Source organism: Schistocerca gregaria, chromosome 1, assembly GCF_023897955.1.
Source record: "Schistocerca gregaria isolate iqSchGreg1 chromosome 1, iqSchGreg1.2, whole genome shotgun sequence".
NCBI lineage: Eukaryota > Metazoa > Arthropoda > Insecta > Orthoptera > Acrididae > Schistocerca > Schistocerca gregaria.
Window position 1 is genome coordinate 43,754,372 of NC_064920.1, and position 22,367 is coordinate 43,776,738.

Sequence of the window (22,367 nt, forward strand, 5' to 3'; positions counted from 1 at the left end):
GAGTGTTGATGAAACACAGAAATTGAATCGGAATTGAATACAACAGTCACCATGCGCACATTCCTCCACGGGAGTAATGTCTCAAACAGTCTACGCATTGATAGTTCCCTGGAGGACCAGTAGTAGTTTCCGATGCACATCTGGTGGCATTCTGTAATCTGTGGCGTATCAGAGTGTTGATTAAACACAGAAATTGCATCGGGATTGAATACAACAGTCACCATGCGCTCTTTCCTCCATGGAAGTAATGTCTCTAACAGTCTACGCTTTGATCGTTCCCTGGAAGACCAGTAGTAGTTTCCGATGGATATCTGGAGGCTTTCCGTAGTTTGTGGACTATCAGAGTGTTGATGAAACACAGAAATTGCATCGGGATTGAATACAACTGTCACCATGCGCACTTTCGTCCATGGGAGTAATGTCTCATACAGTCTACGCTTTGATCGTTCCCTGGAAGACCAGTAGAGGTTTCCGATGCACATCTGGAGGCATTCTGTAATCTGTGGACTATCAGAGTGTTGATGAAACACAGATATTGCATCGGGATTGAATACAACAGTCACCATGCGCACTTTCCTCCATGGGAGTAATGTCTCAAACAGTCTACGCTTTGATCGTTCCCTGGAAGACCAGTAGTAGTTTCCGATGTACATCTGGAGGCATTGTGTAATCTGTGGACTATCAGAGTGTTGATGAAACACAGAAATTGCCTCGGGATGAATACAACAGTCTCCATGCGCAGTTTCCTCCATGGTAGTAATGTCTCAAACAGTCTACGCTTTGATCGTTCCCTGTAAGACCAGTAGTAGTTTCCGATGCACATCTGGTGGCATTCTGTAATCTGTAGAGTAACAGAGAGTTGATGAAACAAAGATATTGCATCGGTATTGAATACAACAGTCACCACCCGCACTTTCCTCAATGGGAGTAATGTCTCTAACAATCTACGCTTTGATCGTTCCCTGGAAGACCAGTAGTACCTTCCGCTGCACACCTGGAGGCTTTCCGTAAACTGTGGACTATCAGAGTGTTGATGAAGCACAGTAATTGCATCGGGATTGAATACAACAGTCACCATGCGCACTTTCCTCCATGGTAGAAATGTCTCAAACAGTCTACGCTTTGATCGTTCCCTGGAAGACCAGTAGTAGTTTCCGATGTACATCTGGAGACATTCTGTAATCTGTGGACTATCAGAGTGTTGATGAAACACAGAAATTGCCTCGGGATGAATACAACAGTCTCCATGCGCAGTTTCCTCCATGGTAGTAATGTCTCAAACAGTCTACGCTTTGATCGTTCCCTGGAAGACCAGTAGTAGTTTCCGATGCACATCTGGAGGCATTCTGTAATCTGTTGTCTATCAGAGTGTTGATGAAACACAGAAATTGCATCGGGATTGAATACAACAGTCACCTTGCGCACTTTCCGCCATGGAAGTAATGTCCCTAACAGTCTACGCTTTGATCGTTCCCTGGAAGACCAGTAGTAGTTTCCGATGCATATCTGGAGGCTTTCCGTAATTTGTGGACTATCAGAGTGTTGATGAAACACAGAAATTGCATCGGGATTGAATACAACTGTCACCATGCGCACTTTCGTCCATGGGAGTAATGTCTCAAACAGTCTACGCTTTGATCTTTCCCTGGAAGACCAGTAGTGGTTTCCGATGCACATCTGGAGGCATTCTGTAATCTGTGGACTATCAGAGTGTTGATGAAACACAGAAATTGCATCGGGATTGAATACAACAGTCACCATGCTCACTTCCCTTCATGGGAGTAATGTCGCAAACAGTCTACGCTTTGATCGTTCCCTGGAAGACCAGTAGTTGTTTCCGATGCACATCTGGTGTCATTCTGTAATCTGTGAACTATCAGAGCGTTAATGAAACACAGAAATTGCATCGGGATTGAATACAACAGTCACCATGCGAACTTTCCTCCATGGGAGTAATTCTCAAACAGTCTACGCTTTGATCGTTCCCTGGGAGACCTGTAGTAGTTTCCGATGCACATCTGGTGGCATTCTGTAATCTGTGGACTATCAGAGTGTTGATGAAACAAAGAAAATGCATCGGGATTGAATACAACAGTCACCATGCGCACTTTCCTCCGTGGTAGAAATGTCTCAAACAGTCTACTATATGATCGTTCCCTGGAAGACCAGTAGTAGTTTCCGATGCACATCTGGAGGCATTCTGTAATCTGTTGTCTATCAGAGTGTTGATGAAACACAGAAACTGCATCGGGATTGAATACAACAGTCACCATGCGCACTTTCCTCCATGGGAGTAATGTCTCAAACAGTCTACGCTTTGATCGTTCCCTGGAAGACCAGTAGTAGTTTCCGATGCACATCTGGTGGCATTCTGTAATCTCTGGAGTATCAGAGTGTTGATGAAACACAGAAATTGCATCGGGATTGAATACAACAGTCACCATGCGGACTTTCGTCCATGGAAGTTATGTCTCTAACAGTCTACGCTTTGATCGTTCCCTGGAAGACCAGTAGTAGTTTCCGATGCATATCTGGAGGCTTTCCGTAATTTGTGGACTATCAGAGTGTTGATGAAACACAGAAATTGCATCGGGATTGAATACAACTGTCACCATGCGCACTTTCGTCAATGGGAGTAATGTCTCAAACAGTCTACCCTTTGATCGTTCCCTGGAAGACCAGTAGTGGTTTCCGATGCACATCTGGAGGCATACTGTAATCTGTGGACTATCAGAGTGTTGATGAAACACAGAAATTGCATCGGGATTGAATACAACAGTCACCATGCTCACTTCCCTTCATGGGAGTAATGTCGCAAACAGTCTACGCTTTGATCGTTCCCTGGAAGACCAGTAGTAGTTTCCGATGCACATCTGGTGTCATTCTGTAATCTGTGACCTATCAGAGCGTTGATGAAACACAGAAATTGCATCGGGATTGAATACAACAGTCACCATGCGAACTTTCCTCCATGGGAGTAATTCTCAAACAGTCTACGCTTTGATCGTTCCCTGGAAGACCTGTAGTAGTTTCCGATGCACATCTGGTGGCATTCTGTAACCTGTGGACTATCAGAGTGTTGATGAAACAAAGAAAATACATCGGGATTGAATACAACAGTCACCATCCACACTTTCCTCCATGGGAGTAATGTCTCAAAGAGTTTACGGTTTGATCGTTCCCTGGAAGTCCAGTACCAGTTTCCGATGCACATCTGGTGGCATTCTGTAATCTGTGGAGTATCAGAGTGTTGATGAAACACAGAAATTGCATCGGGATTGAATACAACAGTCACCATGCGAACTTTCCTATATGGGAGTAATTCTGAAACAGTCAACGCTTTGATCGTTCCCTGGAAGACCATTATTAGTTTCCGATTCACATCTGAAAGCATTCTGTAATCTGTGGACTATCAGAGTGTTGATGAAACACAGAAATTGCATCGGGATTGAATACAACAGTCACCATGCGCACTTTCCTCCACAGGAGTAACGTCTCAAAGAGTCTACGCTTTGATCGTTCCCCGGAAGACCAGTAGTAGTTTCCGATGCACATCTGGTGGCATTCTGTAATCTGTGGACTGTCAGAGTGTTGATGAAACACAGAAATTAAATCGGAAGTGAATACAACAGTCACCATGCGCACATTCCTCCACGGAAGTAATGTCTCAAACAGTCTACGCATTGACCGTTCCCTGGAGGACCAGTAGTAGTTTCCGATGCACATCTGGTGGCATTCTGTAATCTTTAGAGTAACAGAGAGTTGATGAAACAAAGATATTGCATCGGGATTGAATACAACAGTCACCATCCGCACTTTCCTCAATGGGAGTAATGTCTCTAACAGTCTACGCTTTGATCGTTCCCTGGAAGACCAGTAGTACTTTCCGCTGCACACCTGGAGGCTTTCCGTAAACTGTGGACTATCAGAGTGTTGATGAAGCACAGTAATTGCATCGGGATTGAATACAACAGTCACCATGCGCACTTTCCTCCATGGTAGAAATGTCTCAAACAGTCTACTATTTGATCGTTCCCTGGAAGACCAGTAGTAGTTTCCGATGCACATCTGGAGGCATTCTGTAATCTGTTGTCTATCAGAGTGTTGATGAAACACAGAAACTGCATCGGGATTGAATACAACAGTCACCATGCGCACTTTCCTCCATGGGAGTAATGTCTCAAACAGTCTACGCTTTGATCGTTCCCTGGAAGACCAGTAGTAGTTTCCGATGCACATCTGGTGGCATTCTGTAATCTCTGGAGTATCAGAGTGTTGATGAAACACAGAAATTACATCGGGATTAAATACAACAGTCACCATGCGCACTTTCGTCCATGGAAGTTATGTCTCTAACAGTCTACGCTTTGATCGTTCCCAGGAAGACCAGAAGTAGTTTCCGATGCATATCTGGAGGCTTTCCGTAATTTGTGGACTATCAGAGTGTTGATGAAACACAGAAATTAAATCGGGATTGAATACATCTGTCACCATGCGCACTTTCGTCAATGGGAGTAATGTCTCAAACAGTCTACGCTTTGATCGTTCCCTGGAAGACCAGTAGTGGTTTCCGATGCACATCTGGAGGCATTCTGTAATCTGTGGACTATCAGAGTGTTGATGAAACACAGAAATTGCATCGGGATTGAATACAACAGTCACCATGCTCACTTCCCTTCATGGGAGTAATGTCGCAAACAGTCTACGCTTTGATCGTTCCCTGGAAGACCAGTAGTAGTTTCCGATGCACATCTGGTGTCATTCTGTAATCTGTGAACTATCAGAGCTTTGATGAAACACAGAAATTGCATCGGGATTGAATACAACAGTCACCATGCGAACTTTCCTCCATGGGAGTAATTCTCAAACAGTCTACGCTTTGATCGTTCCCTGGAAGACCTGTAGTAGTTTCCGATGCACATCTGGTGGCATTCTGTAATCTGTGGACTATCAGAGTGTTGATGAAAAAAGAAAATGCATCGGGATTGAATACAACAGTCACCATCCGCACTTTCCTCCATGGGAGTAATGTCTCAAAGAGTTTACGGTTTGATCGTTCCCTGGAAGACCAGTACCAGTTTCCGATGCACATCTGGTGGCATTCTGTAATCTGTGGAGTATCAGAGTGTTGATGAAACACAGAAATTGCATCGGGATTGAATACAACAGTCACCATGCGAACTTTCCTCCATGGGAGTAATGTCTCAAACAGTCTACGCTTTGATCGTTCCCTGGAAGACCAGTAGTAGTTTCCGATGCACATCTGGTGGCATTCTGTAATCTCTGGAGTATCAGAGTGTTGATGAAACACAGAAATTGCATCGGGATTGAATACAACAGTCACCATGCGCACTTTCCGCCATGGAAGTAATGTCCCTAACAGTCTACGCTATGATCGTTCCCTGGAAGACCAGTAGTAGTTTCCGATGCATATCTGGAGGCTTTCCGTAATTTGTGGACTATCAGAGTGTTGATGAAACACAGAAATTGCATCGGGATTGAATACAACTGTCACCATGCGCACTTTCCTCCATGGGAGTAATGTCTCAAAGAGTTTACGGTTTGATCGTTCCCTGGAAGACCAGTACCAGTTTCCGATGCACATCTGGTGGCATTCTGTAATCTGTGGAGTATCAGAGTGTTGATGAAACACCAAAATTGCATCGGGATTGAATACAACAGTCACCATGCGCACTTTCGTCCATGGGAGTAATGTCTCAAACAGTCTACGCTTTGATCGTTCCCTGGAAGACCAGTAGTAGTTTCCGATGCACATCTGGTGTCATTCTGTAATCTGTGAACTATCAGAGCGTTGATGAAACACAGAAATTGCATCGGGATTGAATACAACAGTCACCATGCGAACTTTCCTCCATGGGAGTAATTCTCAGTCTACGCTTTGATCGTTCCCTGGAAGACCTGTAGTAGTTTCCGATGCACATCTGGTGGCATTCTGTAATCTGTGGACTATCAGAGTGTTGATGAAACAAAGAAAATGCATCGGGATTGAATACAACAGTCACCATGCGCACTTTCCTCCATGGTAGAAATGTCTCAAACAGTCTACTATTTGATCGTTCCCTGGAAGACCAGTAGTAGTTTCCGATGCACATCTGGTGGCATTCTGTAATCTCTGGAGTATCAGAGTGTTGATGAAACACAGAAATTGCATCGGGATTGAATACATCTGTCACCATGCGCACTTTCGTCAATGGGAGTAATGTCTCAAACAGTCTACGCTTTGATCGTTCCCTGGAAGACCAGTAGTGGTTTCCGATGCACATCTGGAGGCATTCTGTAATCTGTGGACTATCAGAGTGTTGATGAAACACAGAAATTGCATCGGGATTGAATACAACAGTCACCATGCTCACTTCCCTTCATGGGAGTAATGTCGCAAACAGTCTACGTTTTGATCGTTCCCTGGAAGACCAGTAGTAGTTTCCGATGCACATCTGGTGTCATTCTGTAATCTGTGAACTATCAGAGCGTTGATGAAACACAGAAATTGCATCGGGATTGAATACAACAGTCACCATGCGAACTTTTCTCCATGGGAGTAATTCTAAAACAGTCAACGCTTTGATCGTTCTCTGGAAGACCAGTAGTAGTTTCCGATTCACATCTGAAAGCATTCTGTAATCTGTGGACTATCAGAGTGTTGATGAAACACAGAAATTGCATCGGGATTGAATACAACAGTCACCATGCGCACTTTCCTCCACGGGAGTAACGTCTCAAAGAGTCTACGCTTTGATCGTTCCCCGGAAGACCAGTAGTAGTTTCCGATGCACATCTGGTGGCATTCTGTAATCTGTGGACTGTCAGAGTGTTGATGAAACACAGAAATTGAATCGGAATTGAATACAACAGTCACCATGCGCACATTCCTCCACGGGAGTAATGTCTCAAACAGTCTACGCATTGATCGTTCCCTGGAGGACCAGTAGTAGTTTCCGATGCACATCTGGTGGCATTCTGTAATCTGTAGAGTAACAGAGAGTTGATGAAACAAAGATATTGCATCGGGATTGAATACAACAGTCACCATCCGCACTTTCCTCAATGGGAGTAAAGTCTCTAACAGTCTACGCTTTGATCGTTCCCTGGAAGACCAGTAGTAGTTTCCGATGCATATCTGGAGGCTTTCCGTAATTTGTGGACTATCAGAGTGTTGATGAAACACAGAAATTGCATCGGGATTGAATACAACTGTCACCATGCGCACTTTCGTCCATGGGAGTAATGTCTCAAACAGTCTACGCTTTGATCGTTCCCTGGAAGACCAGTAGTAGTTTCCGATGCACATCTGGTGTCATTCTGTAATCTGTGAACTATCAGAGCGTTGATGAAACACAGAAATTGCATCGGGATTGAATACAACAGTCACCATGCGATCTTTCCTCCATGGGAGTAATTCTCAGTCTACGCTTTGATCGTTCCCTGGAAGACCTGTAGTAGTTTCCGATGCACATCTGGTGGCATTCTGTAATCTGTGGACTATCAGAGTGTTGATGAAACAAAGAAAATGCATCGGGATTGAATACAACAGTCACCATGCGCACTTTCCTCCATGGTAGAAATGTCTCAAACAGTCTACTATTTGATCGTTCCCTGGAAGACCAGTAGTAGTTTCCGATGCACATCTGGAGGCATTCTGTAATCTGTTGTCTATCAGAGTGTTGATGAAACACAGAAACTGCATCGGGATTGAATACAACAGTCACCATGCGCACTTTCCTCCATGGGAGTAATGTCTCAAACAGTCTACGCTTTGATCGTTCCCTGGAAGACCAGTAGTAGTTTCCGATGCACATCTGGTGGCATTCTGTAATCTCTGGAGTATCAGAGTGTTGATGAAACACAGAAATTGCATCGGGATTGAATACAACAGTCACCATGCGCACTTTCGTCCATGGAAGTTATGTCTCTAACAGTCTACGCTTTGATCGTTCCCTGGAAGACCAGTAGTAGTTTCCGATGCATATCTGGAGGCTTTCCGTAATTTGTGGACTATCAGAGTGTTGATGAAACACAGAAATTGCATCGGGATCGAATACAACTGTCACCATTCGCACTTTCGTCCATGGGAGTAATGTCTCAAACAGTCTACGCTTTGATCGTTCCCTGGAAGACCAGTAGTGGTTTCCGATGCACATCTGGAGGCATTCTGTAATCTGTGGACTATCAGAGTGTTGATGAAACACAGATATTGCATCTTGATTGAATACAACAGTCACCATGCTCACTTCCCTTCATGGGAGTAATGTCGCAAACAGTCTACGCTTTGATCGTTCCTTGGAAGACCAGTACCAGTTTCCGATGCACATCTGGTGGCATTCTGTAATCTGTGGAGTATCAGAGTGTTGCTGAAACACAGAAATTGCATCGGGATTGAATACAACATTCACCATGCGAACTTTAATATATGGGAGTAATTCTCAAACAGTCAACGCTTTGATCGTTCCCTGGAAGACCAGTAGTAGTTTCCGATTCACATCTGAAAGCATTCTGTAATCTGTGGACTATCAGAGTGTTGATGAAACACAGAAATTGCATCGGGATTGAATACAACAGTCACCATGCGCACTTTCCTCCACGGGAGTAACGTCTCAAAGAGTCTACGCTTTGATCGTTCCCCGGAAGACTAGTAGTAGTTTCCGATGCACATCTGGTGGCATTCTGTAATCTGTGGACTGTCAGAGTGTTGATGAAACACAGAAATTGAATCGGAATTGAATACAACAGTCACCATGCGCACATTCCTCCACGGGAGTAATGTCTCAAACAGTCTACGCATTGATCGTTCCCTGGAGGACCAGTAGTAGTTTCCGATGCACATCTGGTGGCATTCTGTAATCTGTGGCGTATCAGGGTGTTGATTAAACACAGAGATTGCATCGGGATTGAATACAACAGTCACCATGCGCACTTTCCTCCATGCAAGTAATGTTTCTAACAGTCTACGCTTTGAGCGTTCCCTGGAAGACCAGTAGTAGTTTCCGATGCATATCTGGAGGCTTTCCGTAATTTGTGGACTATCAGAGTGTTGATGAAACACAGAAATTGCATCGGGAATGAATACAACAGTCACCATGCGCACTTCCCTCCACAGGAGTAATGTCTCAAACATTCTATGCTTTGATCGTTCCTGGAAGGCCAATAGTAGTTTCCGATGCACGTCTGGTTGGATTCTGTAATCTGTGGACTATCACAGTGTTGATAAAACACAGAAATAGCCTCGGGATTGAATACAACAGTCACAATGCGCACTTTTCTTCATGGGAATAATGTCTCAAACAGTCTACGCTTTGATCGTTCCCTGGAAGACCAGTAGTAGTTTCCGATGCACATCTGGTGGCATTCTGTAATCTGTGGACTATCAGAGTGTTGATAAAACACAGAAATTGCCTCGGGATGAATACAACAGTCTCCATGCCCAGTTTCCTCCATGGTAGTAATCTCTCAAACAGTCTACGCCTTGATCGTTCCCTGGAAGACCAGTAGTAGTTTCCGATGCACATCTGGTGGCATTCTGTAATATGTAGAGTAACAGAGAGTTGATGAAACAAAGATATTGCATCGGGATTGAATACAATAGTCTCCATCCGCACTTTCCCCAATGGGAGTAATGTCTTTAACAGTCTACGCTTTGATCGTTCCCTGGAAGACCAGTAGTACTTTCCGCTGCACACCTGGAGGCTTTCCGTAAACTGTGGACTATCAGAGTGTTGATGAAGCACAGTAATTGCATCGGGATTGAATACAACAGTCACCATGCGAACTTTCCTCCATGGGAGTACTTCTCAAACAGTCTACGCTTTGATCGTTCCCTGGAAGACCTGTAGTAGTTTCCGATGCCCATCTGGTGGCATTCTGTAATCTGTGGACTATCAGAGTGTTGATGAACCACAGAAAATGCATCGGGATTGAATACAACAGTCACCATCCGTACTTTCCTCCATGGGAGTAATGTCTCAAAGAGTTTACGGTTTGATCGTTCCCTGGAAGATCAGTACTAGTTTCCGATGCACATCTGGTGGCATTCTGTAATCTGTGGAGTATCAGAGTGTTGATGAAACACAGAAATTGCATCGGGATTGAATACAACAGTCACCATGCTCACTTCCCTTCATGGGAGTAATGTCGCAAACAGTCTACGTTTTGATCGTTCCCTGGAAGACCAGTAGTAGTTTCCGATGCACATCTGGTGTCATTCTGTAATCTGTGAACTATCAGAGCGTTGATGAAACACAGAAATTGCATCGGGATTGAATACAACAGTCACCATGCGAACTTTTCTCCATGGGAGTAATTCTAAAACAGTCAACGCTTTGATCGTTCCCTGGAAGACCAGTAGGAGTTTCCGATTCACATCTGAAAGCATTCTGTAATCTTTGGACTATCAGAGTGTTGATGAAACACAGAAATTGCATCGGGATTGAATACAACAGTCACCATGCGCACTTTCCTCCACGGGAGTAACGTCTCAAAGAGTCTACGCTTTGATCGTTCCCCGGAAGACCAGTAGTAGTTTCCGATGCACATCTGGTGGCATTCTGTAATCTGTGGACTGTCAGAGTGTTGATGAAACACAGAAATTGAATCGGAATTGAATACAACAGTCACCATGCGCACATTCCTCCACGGGAGTAATGTCTCAAACAGTCTACGCATTGATCGTTCCCTGGAGGACCAGTAGTAGTTTCCGATGCACATCTGGTGGCATTCTGTAATCTGTAGAGTAACAGAGAGTTGATGAAACAAAGATATTGCATCGGGATTGAATACAACAGTCACCATCCGCACTTTCCTCAATGGGAGTAATGTCTCTAACAGTCTACGCTTTGATCGTTCCCTGGAAGACCAGTAGTACTTTCCGCTGCACACCTGGAGCCTTTCCGTAAACTGTGGACTATCAGAGTGTTGATGAAGCACAGTAATTGCATCGGGATTGAATACAACATTCACCATGCGCACTTTCCTCCATGGTAGAAATGTCTCAAACAGTCTACTATTTGATTGTTCCCTGGAAGACCAGTAGTAGTTTCCGATGCACATCTGGTGTCATTCTGTAATCTGTGAACTATCAGAGCGTTGATGAAACACAGAAATTGCATCGGGATTGAATACAACAGTCACCATGCGAACTTTTCTCCATGGGAGTAATTCTAAAACAGTCAACGCTTTGATCGTTCCCTGGAAGACCAGTAGTAGTTTCCGATTCACATCTGAAAGCATTCTGTAATCTGTGGACTATCAGAGTGTTGATGAAACACAGAAATTGCATCGGGATTGAATACAACAGTCACCATGCGCACTTTCCTCCACGGGAGTAACGTCTCAAAGAGTCTACGCTTTGATCGTTCCCCGGAAGACCAGTAGTAGTTTCCGATGCACATCTGGTGGCATTCTGTAATCTGTGGACTGTCAGAGTGTTGATGAAACACAGAAATTTAATCGGAATTGAATACAACAGTCACCATGCGCACATCCCTCCACGGGAGTAATGTCTCAAACAGTCTACGCATTGATCGTTCCCTGGAGGACCAGTAGTAGTTTCCGATGCACATCTGGTGGCATTCTGTAATCTGTAGAGTAACAGAGAGTTGATGAAACAAAGATATTGCATCGGGATTGAATACAACAGTCACCATCCGCACTTTCCTCAATGGGAGTAATGTCTCTAACAGTCTACGCTTTGATCGTTCCCTGGAAGACCAGTAGTACTTTCCGCTGCACACCTGGAGGCTTTCCGTAAACTGTGGACTATCAGAGTGTTGATGAAGCACAGTAATTGCATCGGGATTGAATACAACAGTCACCATGCGCACTTTCCTCCATGGTAGAAATGTCTCAAACAGTCTACTATTTGATCGTTCCCTGGAAGACCAGTAGTAGTTTCCGATGCACATCAGGAGGCATTCTGTAATCTGTTGTCTATCAGAGTGTTGATGAAACACAGAAACTGCATCGGGATTGAATACAACAGTCACCATGCGCACTTTCCTCCATGGGAGTAATGTTTCAAACAGTCTACGCTTTGATCGTTCCCTGGAAGACCAGTAGTAGTTTCCGATGCACATCTGGTGGCATTCTGTAATCTGTGAACTATCAGAGCGTTGATGAAACACAGAAATTGCATCGGGATTGAATACAACAGTCACCATGCGAACTTTCCTCCATGGGAGTAATTCTCAGTCTACGCTTTGATCGTTCCCTGGAAGACCTGTAGTAGTTTCCGATGCACATCTGGTGGCATTCTGTAATCTGTGGACTATCAGAGTGTTGATGAAACAAAGAAAATGCATCGGGATTGAATACAACAGTCACCATGCGCACTTTCCTCCATGGTAGAAATGTCTCAAACAGTCTACTATTTGATCGTTCCCTGGAAGACCAGTAGTAGTTTCCGATGCACATCTGGAGGCATTCTGTAATCTGTTGTCTATCAGAGTGTTGATGAAACACAGAAACTGCATCGGGATTGAATACAACAGTCACCATGCGCACTTTCCTCCATGGGAGTAATGTCTCAAACAGTCTACGCTTTGATCGTTCCCTGGAAGACCAGTAGTAGTTTCCGATGCACATCTGGTGGCATTCTGTAATCTCTGGAGTATCAGAGTGTTGATGAAACACAGAAATTGCATCGGGATTGAATACAACAGTCACCATGCGCACTTTCGTCCATGGAAGTTATGTCTCTAACAGTCTACGCTTTGATCGTTCCCTGGAAGACCAGTAGTAGTTTCCGATGCATATCTGGAGGCTTTCCGTAATTTGTGGACTATCAGAGTGTTGATGAAACACAGAAATTGCATCGGGATCGAATACAACTGTCACCATTCGCACTTTCGTCCATGGGAGTAATGTCTCAAACAGTCTACGCTTTGATCGTTCCCTGGAAGACCAGTAGTGGTTTCCGATGCACATCTGGAGGCATTCTGTAATCTGTGGACTATCAGAGTGTTGATGAAACACAGATATTGCATCTTGATTGAATACAACAGTCACCATGCTCACTTCCCTTCATGGGAGTAATGTCGCAAACAGTCTACGCTTTGATCGTTCCCTGGAAGACCAGTACCAGTTTCCGATGCACATCTGGTGGCATTCTGTAATCTGTGGAGTATCAGAGTGTTGATGAAACACAGAAATTGCATCGGGATTGAATACAACATTCACCATGCGAACTTTAATATATGGGAGTAATTCTCAAACAGTCAACGCTTTGATCGTTCCCTGGAAGACCAGTAGTAGTTTCCGATTCACATCTGAAAGCATTCTGTAATCTGTGGACTATCAGAGTGTTGATGAAACACAGAAATTGCATCGGGATTGAATACAACAGTCACCATGCGCACTTTCCTCCACGGGAGTAACGTCTCAAAGAGTCTACGCTTTGATCGTTCCCCGGAAGACTAGTAGTAGTTTCCGATGCACATCTGGTGGCATTCTGTAATCTGTGGACTGTCAGAGTGTTGATGAAACACAGAAATTGAATCGGAATTGAATACAACAGTCACCATGCGCACATTCCTCCACGGGAGTAATGTCTCAAACAGTCTACGCATTGATCGTTCCCTGGAGGACCAGTAGTAGTTTCCGATGCACATCTGGTGGCATTCTGTAATCTGTGGCGTATCAGGGTGTTGATTAAACACAGAGATTGCATCGGGATTGAATACAACAGTCACCATGCGCACTTTCCTCCATGCAAGTAATGTTTCTAACAGTCTACGCTTTGAGCGTTCCCTGGAAGACCAGTAGTAGTTTCCGATGCATATCTGGAGGCTTTCCGTAATTTGTGGACTATCAGAGTGTTGATGAAACACAGAAATTGCATCGGGAATGAATACAACAGTCACCATGCGCACTTCCCTCCACAGGAGTAATGTCTCAAACATTCTATGCTTTGATCGTTCCTGGAAGGCCAATAGTAGTTTCCGATGCACGTCTGGTTGGATTCTGTAATCTGTGGACTATCACAGTGTTGATGAAACACAGAAATAGCCTCGGGATTGAATACAACAGTCACAATGCGCACTTTTCTTCATGGGAATAATATCTCAAACAGTCTACGCTTTGATCGTTCCCTGGAAGACCAGTAGTAGTTTCCGATGCACATCTGGTGGCATTCTGTAATCTGTGGACTATCAGAGTGTTGATGAAACACAGAAATTGCCTCGGGATGAATACAACAGTCTCCATGCCCAGTTTCCTCCATGGTAGTAATCTCTCAAACAGTCTACGCCTTGATCGTTCCCTGGAAGACCAGTAGTAGTTTCCGATGCACATCTGGTGGCATTCTGTAATATGTAGAGTAACAGAGAGTTGATGAAACAAAGATATTGCATCGGGATTGAATACAATAGTCTCCATCCGCACTTTCCCCAATGGGAGTAATGTCTTTAACAGTCTACGCTTTGATCGTTCCCTGGACGACCAGTAGTACTTTCCGCTGCACACCTGGAGGCTTTCCGTAAACTGTGGACTATCAGAGTGTTGATGAAGCACAGTAATTGCATCGGGATTGAATACAACAGTCACCATGCGAACTTTCCTCCATGGGAGTACTTCTCAAACAGTCTACGCTTTGATCGTTCCCTGGAAGACCTGTAGTAGTTTCCGATGCCCATCTGGTGGCATTCTGTAATCTGTGGACTATCAGAGTGTTGATGAACCACAGAAAATGCATCGGGATTGAATACAACAGTCACCATCCGTACTTTCCTCCATGGGAGTAATGTCTCAAAGAGTTTACGGTTTGATCGTTCCCTGGAAGATCAGTACTAGTTTCCGATGCACATCTGGTGGCATTCTGTAATCCGTGGAGTATCAGAGTGTTGATGAAACACAGAAATTGCATCGGGATTGAATACAACAGTCACCATGCGAACTTTCCTCCATGGGAGTAATTCTCAAACAGTCTACGCTTTGTTCGTTCCCTGGAAGACCAGTAGTAGTTTCCGATTCACATCTGAAATCATTCTGTAATCTGTGGACTATCAGAGTGTTGATGAAACACAGAAATTGCATCGGGATTGAATACAACAGTCACCATGCGCACTTTCCTCCACGGGAGTAACGTCTCAAAGAGTCTACGGTTTGATCGTTCCCCGGAAGACCAGTAGTATTTTCGATGCACATCTGGTGGCATTCTGTAATCTGTGGACTGTCAGAGTGTTGATGAAACACAGAAATTGAATCGGAATTGAATACAACAGTCACCATGCGCACATTCCTTCACGGCAGTAATGTCTCAAACAGTCTACGCATTGATCGTTCCCTGGAAGACCAGTAGTAGTTTCCGATGCACATCTGGTGGCATTCTGTATTCTGTGGCGTATCAGAGTGTTGATTAAACACAGAAATCGCATCGGGATTGAATACAACAGTCACCATGAGCACTTTCCTCCATGGAAGTAATGTCTCAAACAGTCTACGCTTTGATCGTTCCCTGGAAGACCAGTAGTAGTTTCCGATGCATATTTGGAGGCTTTCCGTAATTTGTGGACTATCAGAGTGTTGATGAAACACAGAAATTGCATCGGGATTGAATACAACTGTCACCATGCGCACTTTCGTCCATGTCAGTAATGTCTCATACAGTCTACGCTTTGATCGTTCCCTGGAAGACCAGTAGAGGTTTCCGATGCACATCTGGAGGCATTCTGTAATCTGTGGACTATCAGAGTGTTGATGAAACACAGATATTGCATCGGGATTGAATACAACAGTCACCATGCGCACTTCCCTCCACAGGAGTAATGTCTCAAACATTCTATGCTTTGATCGTTCCTGGAAGGCCAATAGTAGTTTCCGATGCACGTCTGGTTGGATTCTGTAATCTGTGGACTATCACAGTGTTGATGAAACACAGAAATAGCCTCGGGATTGAATACAACAGTCACAATGCGCACTTTTCTTCATGGGAATAATATCTCAAACAGTCTACGCTTTGATCGTTCCCTGGAAGACCAGTAGTACTTTCCGCTGCACACCTGGAGCCTTTCCGTAAACTGTGGACTATCAGAGTGTTGATGAAGCACAGTAATTGCATCGGGATTGAATACAACATTCACCATGCGCACTTTCCTCCATGGTAGAAATGTCTCAAACAGTCTACTATTTGATTGTTCCCTGGAAGACCAGTAGTAGTTTCCGATGCACATCTGGTGTCATTCTGTAATCTGTGAACTATCAGAGCGTTGATGAAACACAGAAATTGCATCGGGATTGAATACAACAGTCACCATGCGAACTTTTCTCCATGGGAGTAATTCTAAAACAGTCAACGCTTTGATCGTTCCCTGGAAGACCAGTAGTAGTTTCCGATTCACATCTGAAAGCATTCTGTAATCTGTGGACTATCAGAGTGTTGATGAAACACAGAAATTGCATCGGGATTGAATACAACAGTCACCATGCGCACTTTCCTCCACGGGAGTAACGTCTCAAAGAGTCTACGCTTTGATCGTTCCCCGGAAGACCAGTAGTAGTTTCCGATGCACATCTGGTGGCATTCTGTAATCTGTGGACTGTCAGAGTGTTGATGAAACACAGAAATTTAATCGGAATTGAATACAACAGTCACCATGCGCACATCCCTCCACGGGAGTAATGTCTCAAACAGTCTACGCATTGATCGTTCCCTGGAGGACCAGTAGTAGTTTCCGATGCACATCTGGTGGCATTCTGTAATCTGTAGAGTAACAGAGAGTTGATGAAACAAAGATATTGCATCGGGATTGAATACAACAGTCACCATCCGCACTTTCCTCAATGGGAGTAATGTCTCTAACAGTCTACGCTTTGATCGTTCCCTGGAAGACCAGTAGTACTTTCCGCTGCACACCTGGAGGCTTTCCGTAAACTGTGGACTATCAGAGTGTTGATGAAGCACAGTAATTGCATCGGGATTGAATACAACAGTCACCATGCGCACTTTCCTCCATGGTAGAAATGTCTCAAACAGTCTACTATTTGATCGTTCCCTGGAAGACCAGTAGTAGTTTCCGATGCACATCAGGAGGCATTCTGTAATCTGTTGTCTATCAGAGTGTTGATGAAACACAGAAACTGCATCGGGATTGAATACAACAGTCACCATGCGCACTTTCCTCCATGGGAGTAATGTTTCAAACAGTCTACGCTTTGATCGTTCCCTGGAAGACCAGTAGTAGTTTCCGATGCACATCTGGTGGCATTCTGTAATCTGTGAACTATCAGAGCGTTGATGAAACACAGAAATTGCATCGGGATTGAATACAACAGTCACCATGCGAACTTTCCTAAATGGGAGTAATTCTCAGTCTACGCTTTGATCGTTCCCTGGAAGACCTGTAGTAGTTTCCGATGCACATCTGGTGGCATTCTGTAATCTGTGGACTATCAGAGTGTTGATGAAACAAAGAAAATGCATCGGGATTGAATACAACAGTCACCATGCGCACTTTCCTCCATGGTAGAAATGTCTCAAACAGTCTACTATTTGATCGTTCCCTGGAAGACCAGTAGTAGTTTCCGATGCACATCTGGAGGCATTCTGTAATCTGTTGTCTATCAGAGTGTTGATGAAACACAGAAACTGCATCGGGATTGAATACAACAGTCACCATGCGCACTTTCCTCCATGGGAGTAATGTCTCAAACAGTCTACGCTTTGATCGTTCCCTGGAAGACCAGTAGTAGTTTCCGATGCACATCTGGTGGCATTCTGTAATCTCTGGAGTATCAGAGTGTTGATGAAACACAGAAATTGCATCGGGATTGAATACAACAGTCACCATGCGCACTTTCGTCCATGGAAGTTATGTCTCTAACAGTCTACGCTTTGATCGTTCCCTGGAAGACCAGTAGTAGTTTCCGATGCATATCTGGAGGCTTTCCGTAATTTGTGGACTATCAGAGTGTTGATGAAACACAGAAATTGCATCGGGATCGAATACAACTGTCACCATTCGCACTTTCGTCCATGGGAGTAATGTCTCAAACAGTCTACGCTTTGATCGTTCCCTGGAAGACCAGTAGTGGTTTCCGATGCACATCTGGAGGCATTCTGTAATCTGTGGACTATCAGAGTGTTGATGAAACACAGATATTGCATCTTGATTGAATACAACAGTCACCATGCTCACTTCCCTTCATGGGAGTAATGTCGCAAACAGTCTACGCTTTGATCGTTCCCTGGAAGACCAGTACCAGTTTCCGATGCACATCTGGTGGCATTCTGTAATCTGTGGAGTATCAGAGTGTTGATGAAACACAGAAATTGCATCGGGATTGAATACAACATTCACCATGCGAACTTTAATATATGGGAGTAATTCTCAAACAGTCAACGCTTTGATCGTTCCCTGGAAGACCAGTAGTAGTTTCCGATTCACATCTGAAAGCATTCTGTAATCTGTGGACTATCAGAGTGTTGATGAAACACAGAAATTGCATCGGGATTGAATACAACAGTCACCATGCGCACTTTCCTCCACGGGAGTAACGTCTCAAAGAGTCTACGCTTTGATCGTTCCCCGGAAGACTAGTAGTAGTTTCCGATGCACATCTGGTGGCATTCTGTAATCTGTGGACTGTCAGAGTGTTGATGAAACACAGAAATTGAATCGGAATTGAATACAACAGTCACCATGCGCACATTCCTCCACGGGAGTAATGTCTCAAACAGTCTACGCATTGATCGTTCCCTGGAGGACCAGTAGTAGTTTCCGATGCACATCTGGTGGCATTCTGTAATCTGTGGCGTATCAGGGTGTTGATTAAACACAGAGATTGCATCGGGATTGAATACAACAGTCACCATGCGCACTTTCCTCCATGCAAGTAATGTTTCTAACAGTCTACGCTTTGAGCGTTCCCTGGAAGACCAGTAGTAGTTTCCGATGCATATCTGGAGGCTTTCCGTAATTTGTGGACTATCAGAGTGTTGATGAAACACAGAAATTGCATCGGGAATGAATACAACAGTCACCATGCGCACTTCCCTCCACAGGAGTAATGTCTCAAACATTCTATGCTTTGATCGTTCCTGGAAGGCCAATAGTAGTTTCCGATGCACGTCTGGTTGGATTCTGTAATCTGTGGACTATCACAGTGTTGATGAAACACAGAAATAGCCTCGGGATTGAATACAACAGTCACAATGCGCACTTTTCTTCATGGGAATAATATCTCAAACAGTCTACGCTTTGATCGTTCCCTGGAAGACCAGTAGTAGTTTCCGATGCACATCTGGTGGCATTCTGTAATCTGTGGACTATCAGAGTGTTGATGAAACACAGAAATTGCCTCGGGATGAATACAACAGTCTCCATGCCCAGTTTCCTCCATGGTAGTAATCTCTCAAACAGTCTACGCCTTGATCGTTCCCTGGAAGACCAGTAGTAGTTTCCGATGCACATCTGGTGGCATTCTGTAATATGTAGAGTAACAGAGAGTTGATGAAACAAAGATATTGCATCGGGATTGAATACAATAGTCTCCATCCGCACTTTCCCCAATGGGAGTAATGTCTTTAACAGTCTACGCTTTGATCGTTCCCTGGACGACCAGTAGTACTTTCCGCTGCACACCTGGAGGCTTTCCGTAAACTGTGGACTATCAGAGTGTTGATGAAGCACAGTAATTGCATCGGGATTGAATACAACAGTCACCATGCGAACTTTCCTCCATGGGAGTACTTCTCAAACAGTCTACGCTTTGATCGTTCCCTGGAAGACCTGTAGTAGTTTCCGATGCCCATCTGGTGGCATTCTGTAATCTGTGGACTATCAGAGTGTTGATGAACCACAGAAAATGCATCGGGATTGAATACAACAGTCACCATCCGTACTTTCCTCCATGGGAGTAATGTCTCAAAGAGTTTACGGTTTGATCGTTCCCTGGAAGATCAGTACTAGTTTCCGATGCACATCTGGTGGCATTCTGTAATCCGTGGAGTATCAGAGTGTTGATGAAACACAGAAATTGCATCGGGATTGAATACAACAGTCACCATGCGAACTTTCCTCCATGGGAGTAATTCTCAAACAGTCTACGCTTTGATCGTTCCCTGGAAGACCAGTAGTAGTTTCCGATTCACATCTGAAATCATTCTGTAATCTGTGGACTATCAGAGTGTTGATGAAACACAGAAATTGCATCGGGATTGAATACAACAGTCACCATGCGCACTTTCCTCCACGGGAGTAACGTCTCAAAGAGTCTACGGTTTGATCGTTCCCCGGAAGACCAGTAGTATTTTCGATGCACATCTGGTGGCATTCTGTAATCTGTGGACTGTCAGAGTGTTGATGAAACACAGAAATTGAATCGGAATTGAATACAACAGTCACCATGCGCACATTCCTTCACGGCAGTAATGTCTCAAACAGTCTACGCATTGATCGTTCCCTGGAAGACCAGTAGTAGTTTCCGATGCACATCTGGTGGCATTCTGTATTCTGTGGCGTATCAGAGTGTTGATTAAACACAGAAATCGCATCGGGATTGAATACAACAGTCACCATGAGCACTTTCCTCCATGGAAGTAATGTCTCAAACAGTCTACGCTTTGATCGTTCCCTGGAAGACCAGTAGTAGTTTCCGATGCATATTTGGAGGCTTTCCGTAATTTGTGGACTATCAGAGTGTTGATGAAACACAGAAATTGCATCGGGATTGAATACAACTGTCACCATGCGCACTTTCGTCCATGTCAGTAATGTCTCATACAGTCTACGCTTTGATCGTTCCCTGGAAGACCAGTAGAGGTTTCCGATGCACATCTGGAGGCATTCTGTAATCTGTGGACTATCAGAGTGTTGATGAAACACAGATATTGCATCGGGATTGAATACAACAGTCACCATGCGCACTTCCCTCCACAGGAGTAATGTCTCAAACATTCTATGCTTTGATCGTTCCTGGAAGGCCAATAGTAGTTTCCGATGCACGTCTGGTTGGATTCTGTAATCTGTGGACTATCACAGTGTTGATGAAACACAGAAATAGCCTCGGGATTGAATACAACAGTCACAATGCGCACTTTTCTGCATGGGAATAATATCTCAAACAGTCTACGCTTTGATCGTTCCCCGGAAGACTAGTAGTAGTTTCCGATGCACATCTGGTGGCATTCTGTAATCTGTGGACTGTCAGAGTGTTGATGAAACACAGAAATTGAATCGGAATTGAATACAACAGTCACCATGCGCACATTCCTCCACGGGAGTAATGTCTCAAACAGTCTACGCATTGATCGTTCCCTGGAGGACCAGTAGTAGTTTCCGATGCACATCTGGTGGCATTCTGTAATCTGTGGCGTATCAGGGTGTTGATTAAACACAGAGATTGCATCGGGATTGAATACAACAGTCACCATGCGCACTTTCCTCCATCCAAGTAATGTTTCTAACAGTCTACGCTTTGAGCGTTCCCTGGAAGACCAGTAGTAGTTTCCGATGCATATCTGGAGGCTTTCCGTAATTTGTGGACTATCAGAGTGTTGATGAAACACAGAAATTGCATCGGGAATGAATACAACAGTCACCATGCGCACTTCCCTCCACAGGAGTAATGTCTCAAACATTCTATGCTTTGATCGTTCCTGGAAGGCCAATAGTAGTTTCCGATGCACGTCTGGTTGGATTCTGTAATCTGTGGACTATCACAGTGTTGATGAAACACAGAAATAGCCTCGGGATTGAATACAACAGTCACAATGCGCACTTTTCTTCATGGGAATAATATCTCAAACAGTCTACGCTTTGATCGTTCCCTGGAAGACCAGTAGTAGTTTCCGATGCACATCTGGTGGCATTCTGTAATCTGTGGACTATCAGAGTGTTGATGAAACACAGAAATTGCCTCGGGATGAATACAACAGTCTCCATGCCCAGTTTCCTCCATGGTAGTAATCTCTCAAACAGTCTACGCCTTGATCGTTCCCTGGAAGACCAGTAGTAGTTTCCGATGCACATCTGGTGGCATTCTGTAATATGTAGAGTAACAGAGAGTTGATGAAACAAAGATATTGCATCGGGATTGAATACAATAGTCTCCATCCGCACTTTCCCCAATGGGAGTAATGTCTTTAACAGTCTACGCTTTGATCGTTCCCTGGACGACCAGTAGTACTTTCCGCTGCACACCTGGAGGCTTTCCGTAAACTGTGGACTATCAGAGTGTTGATGAAGCACAGTAATTGCATCGGGATTGAATACAACAGTCACCATGCGAACTTTCCTCCATGGGAGTACTTCTCAAACAGTCTACGCTTTGATCGTTCCCTGGAAGACCTGTAGTAGTTTCCGATGCCCATCTGGTGGCATTCTGTAATCTGTGGACTATCAGAGTGTTGATGAACCACA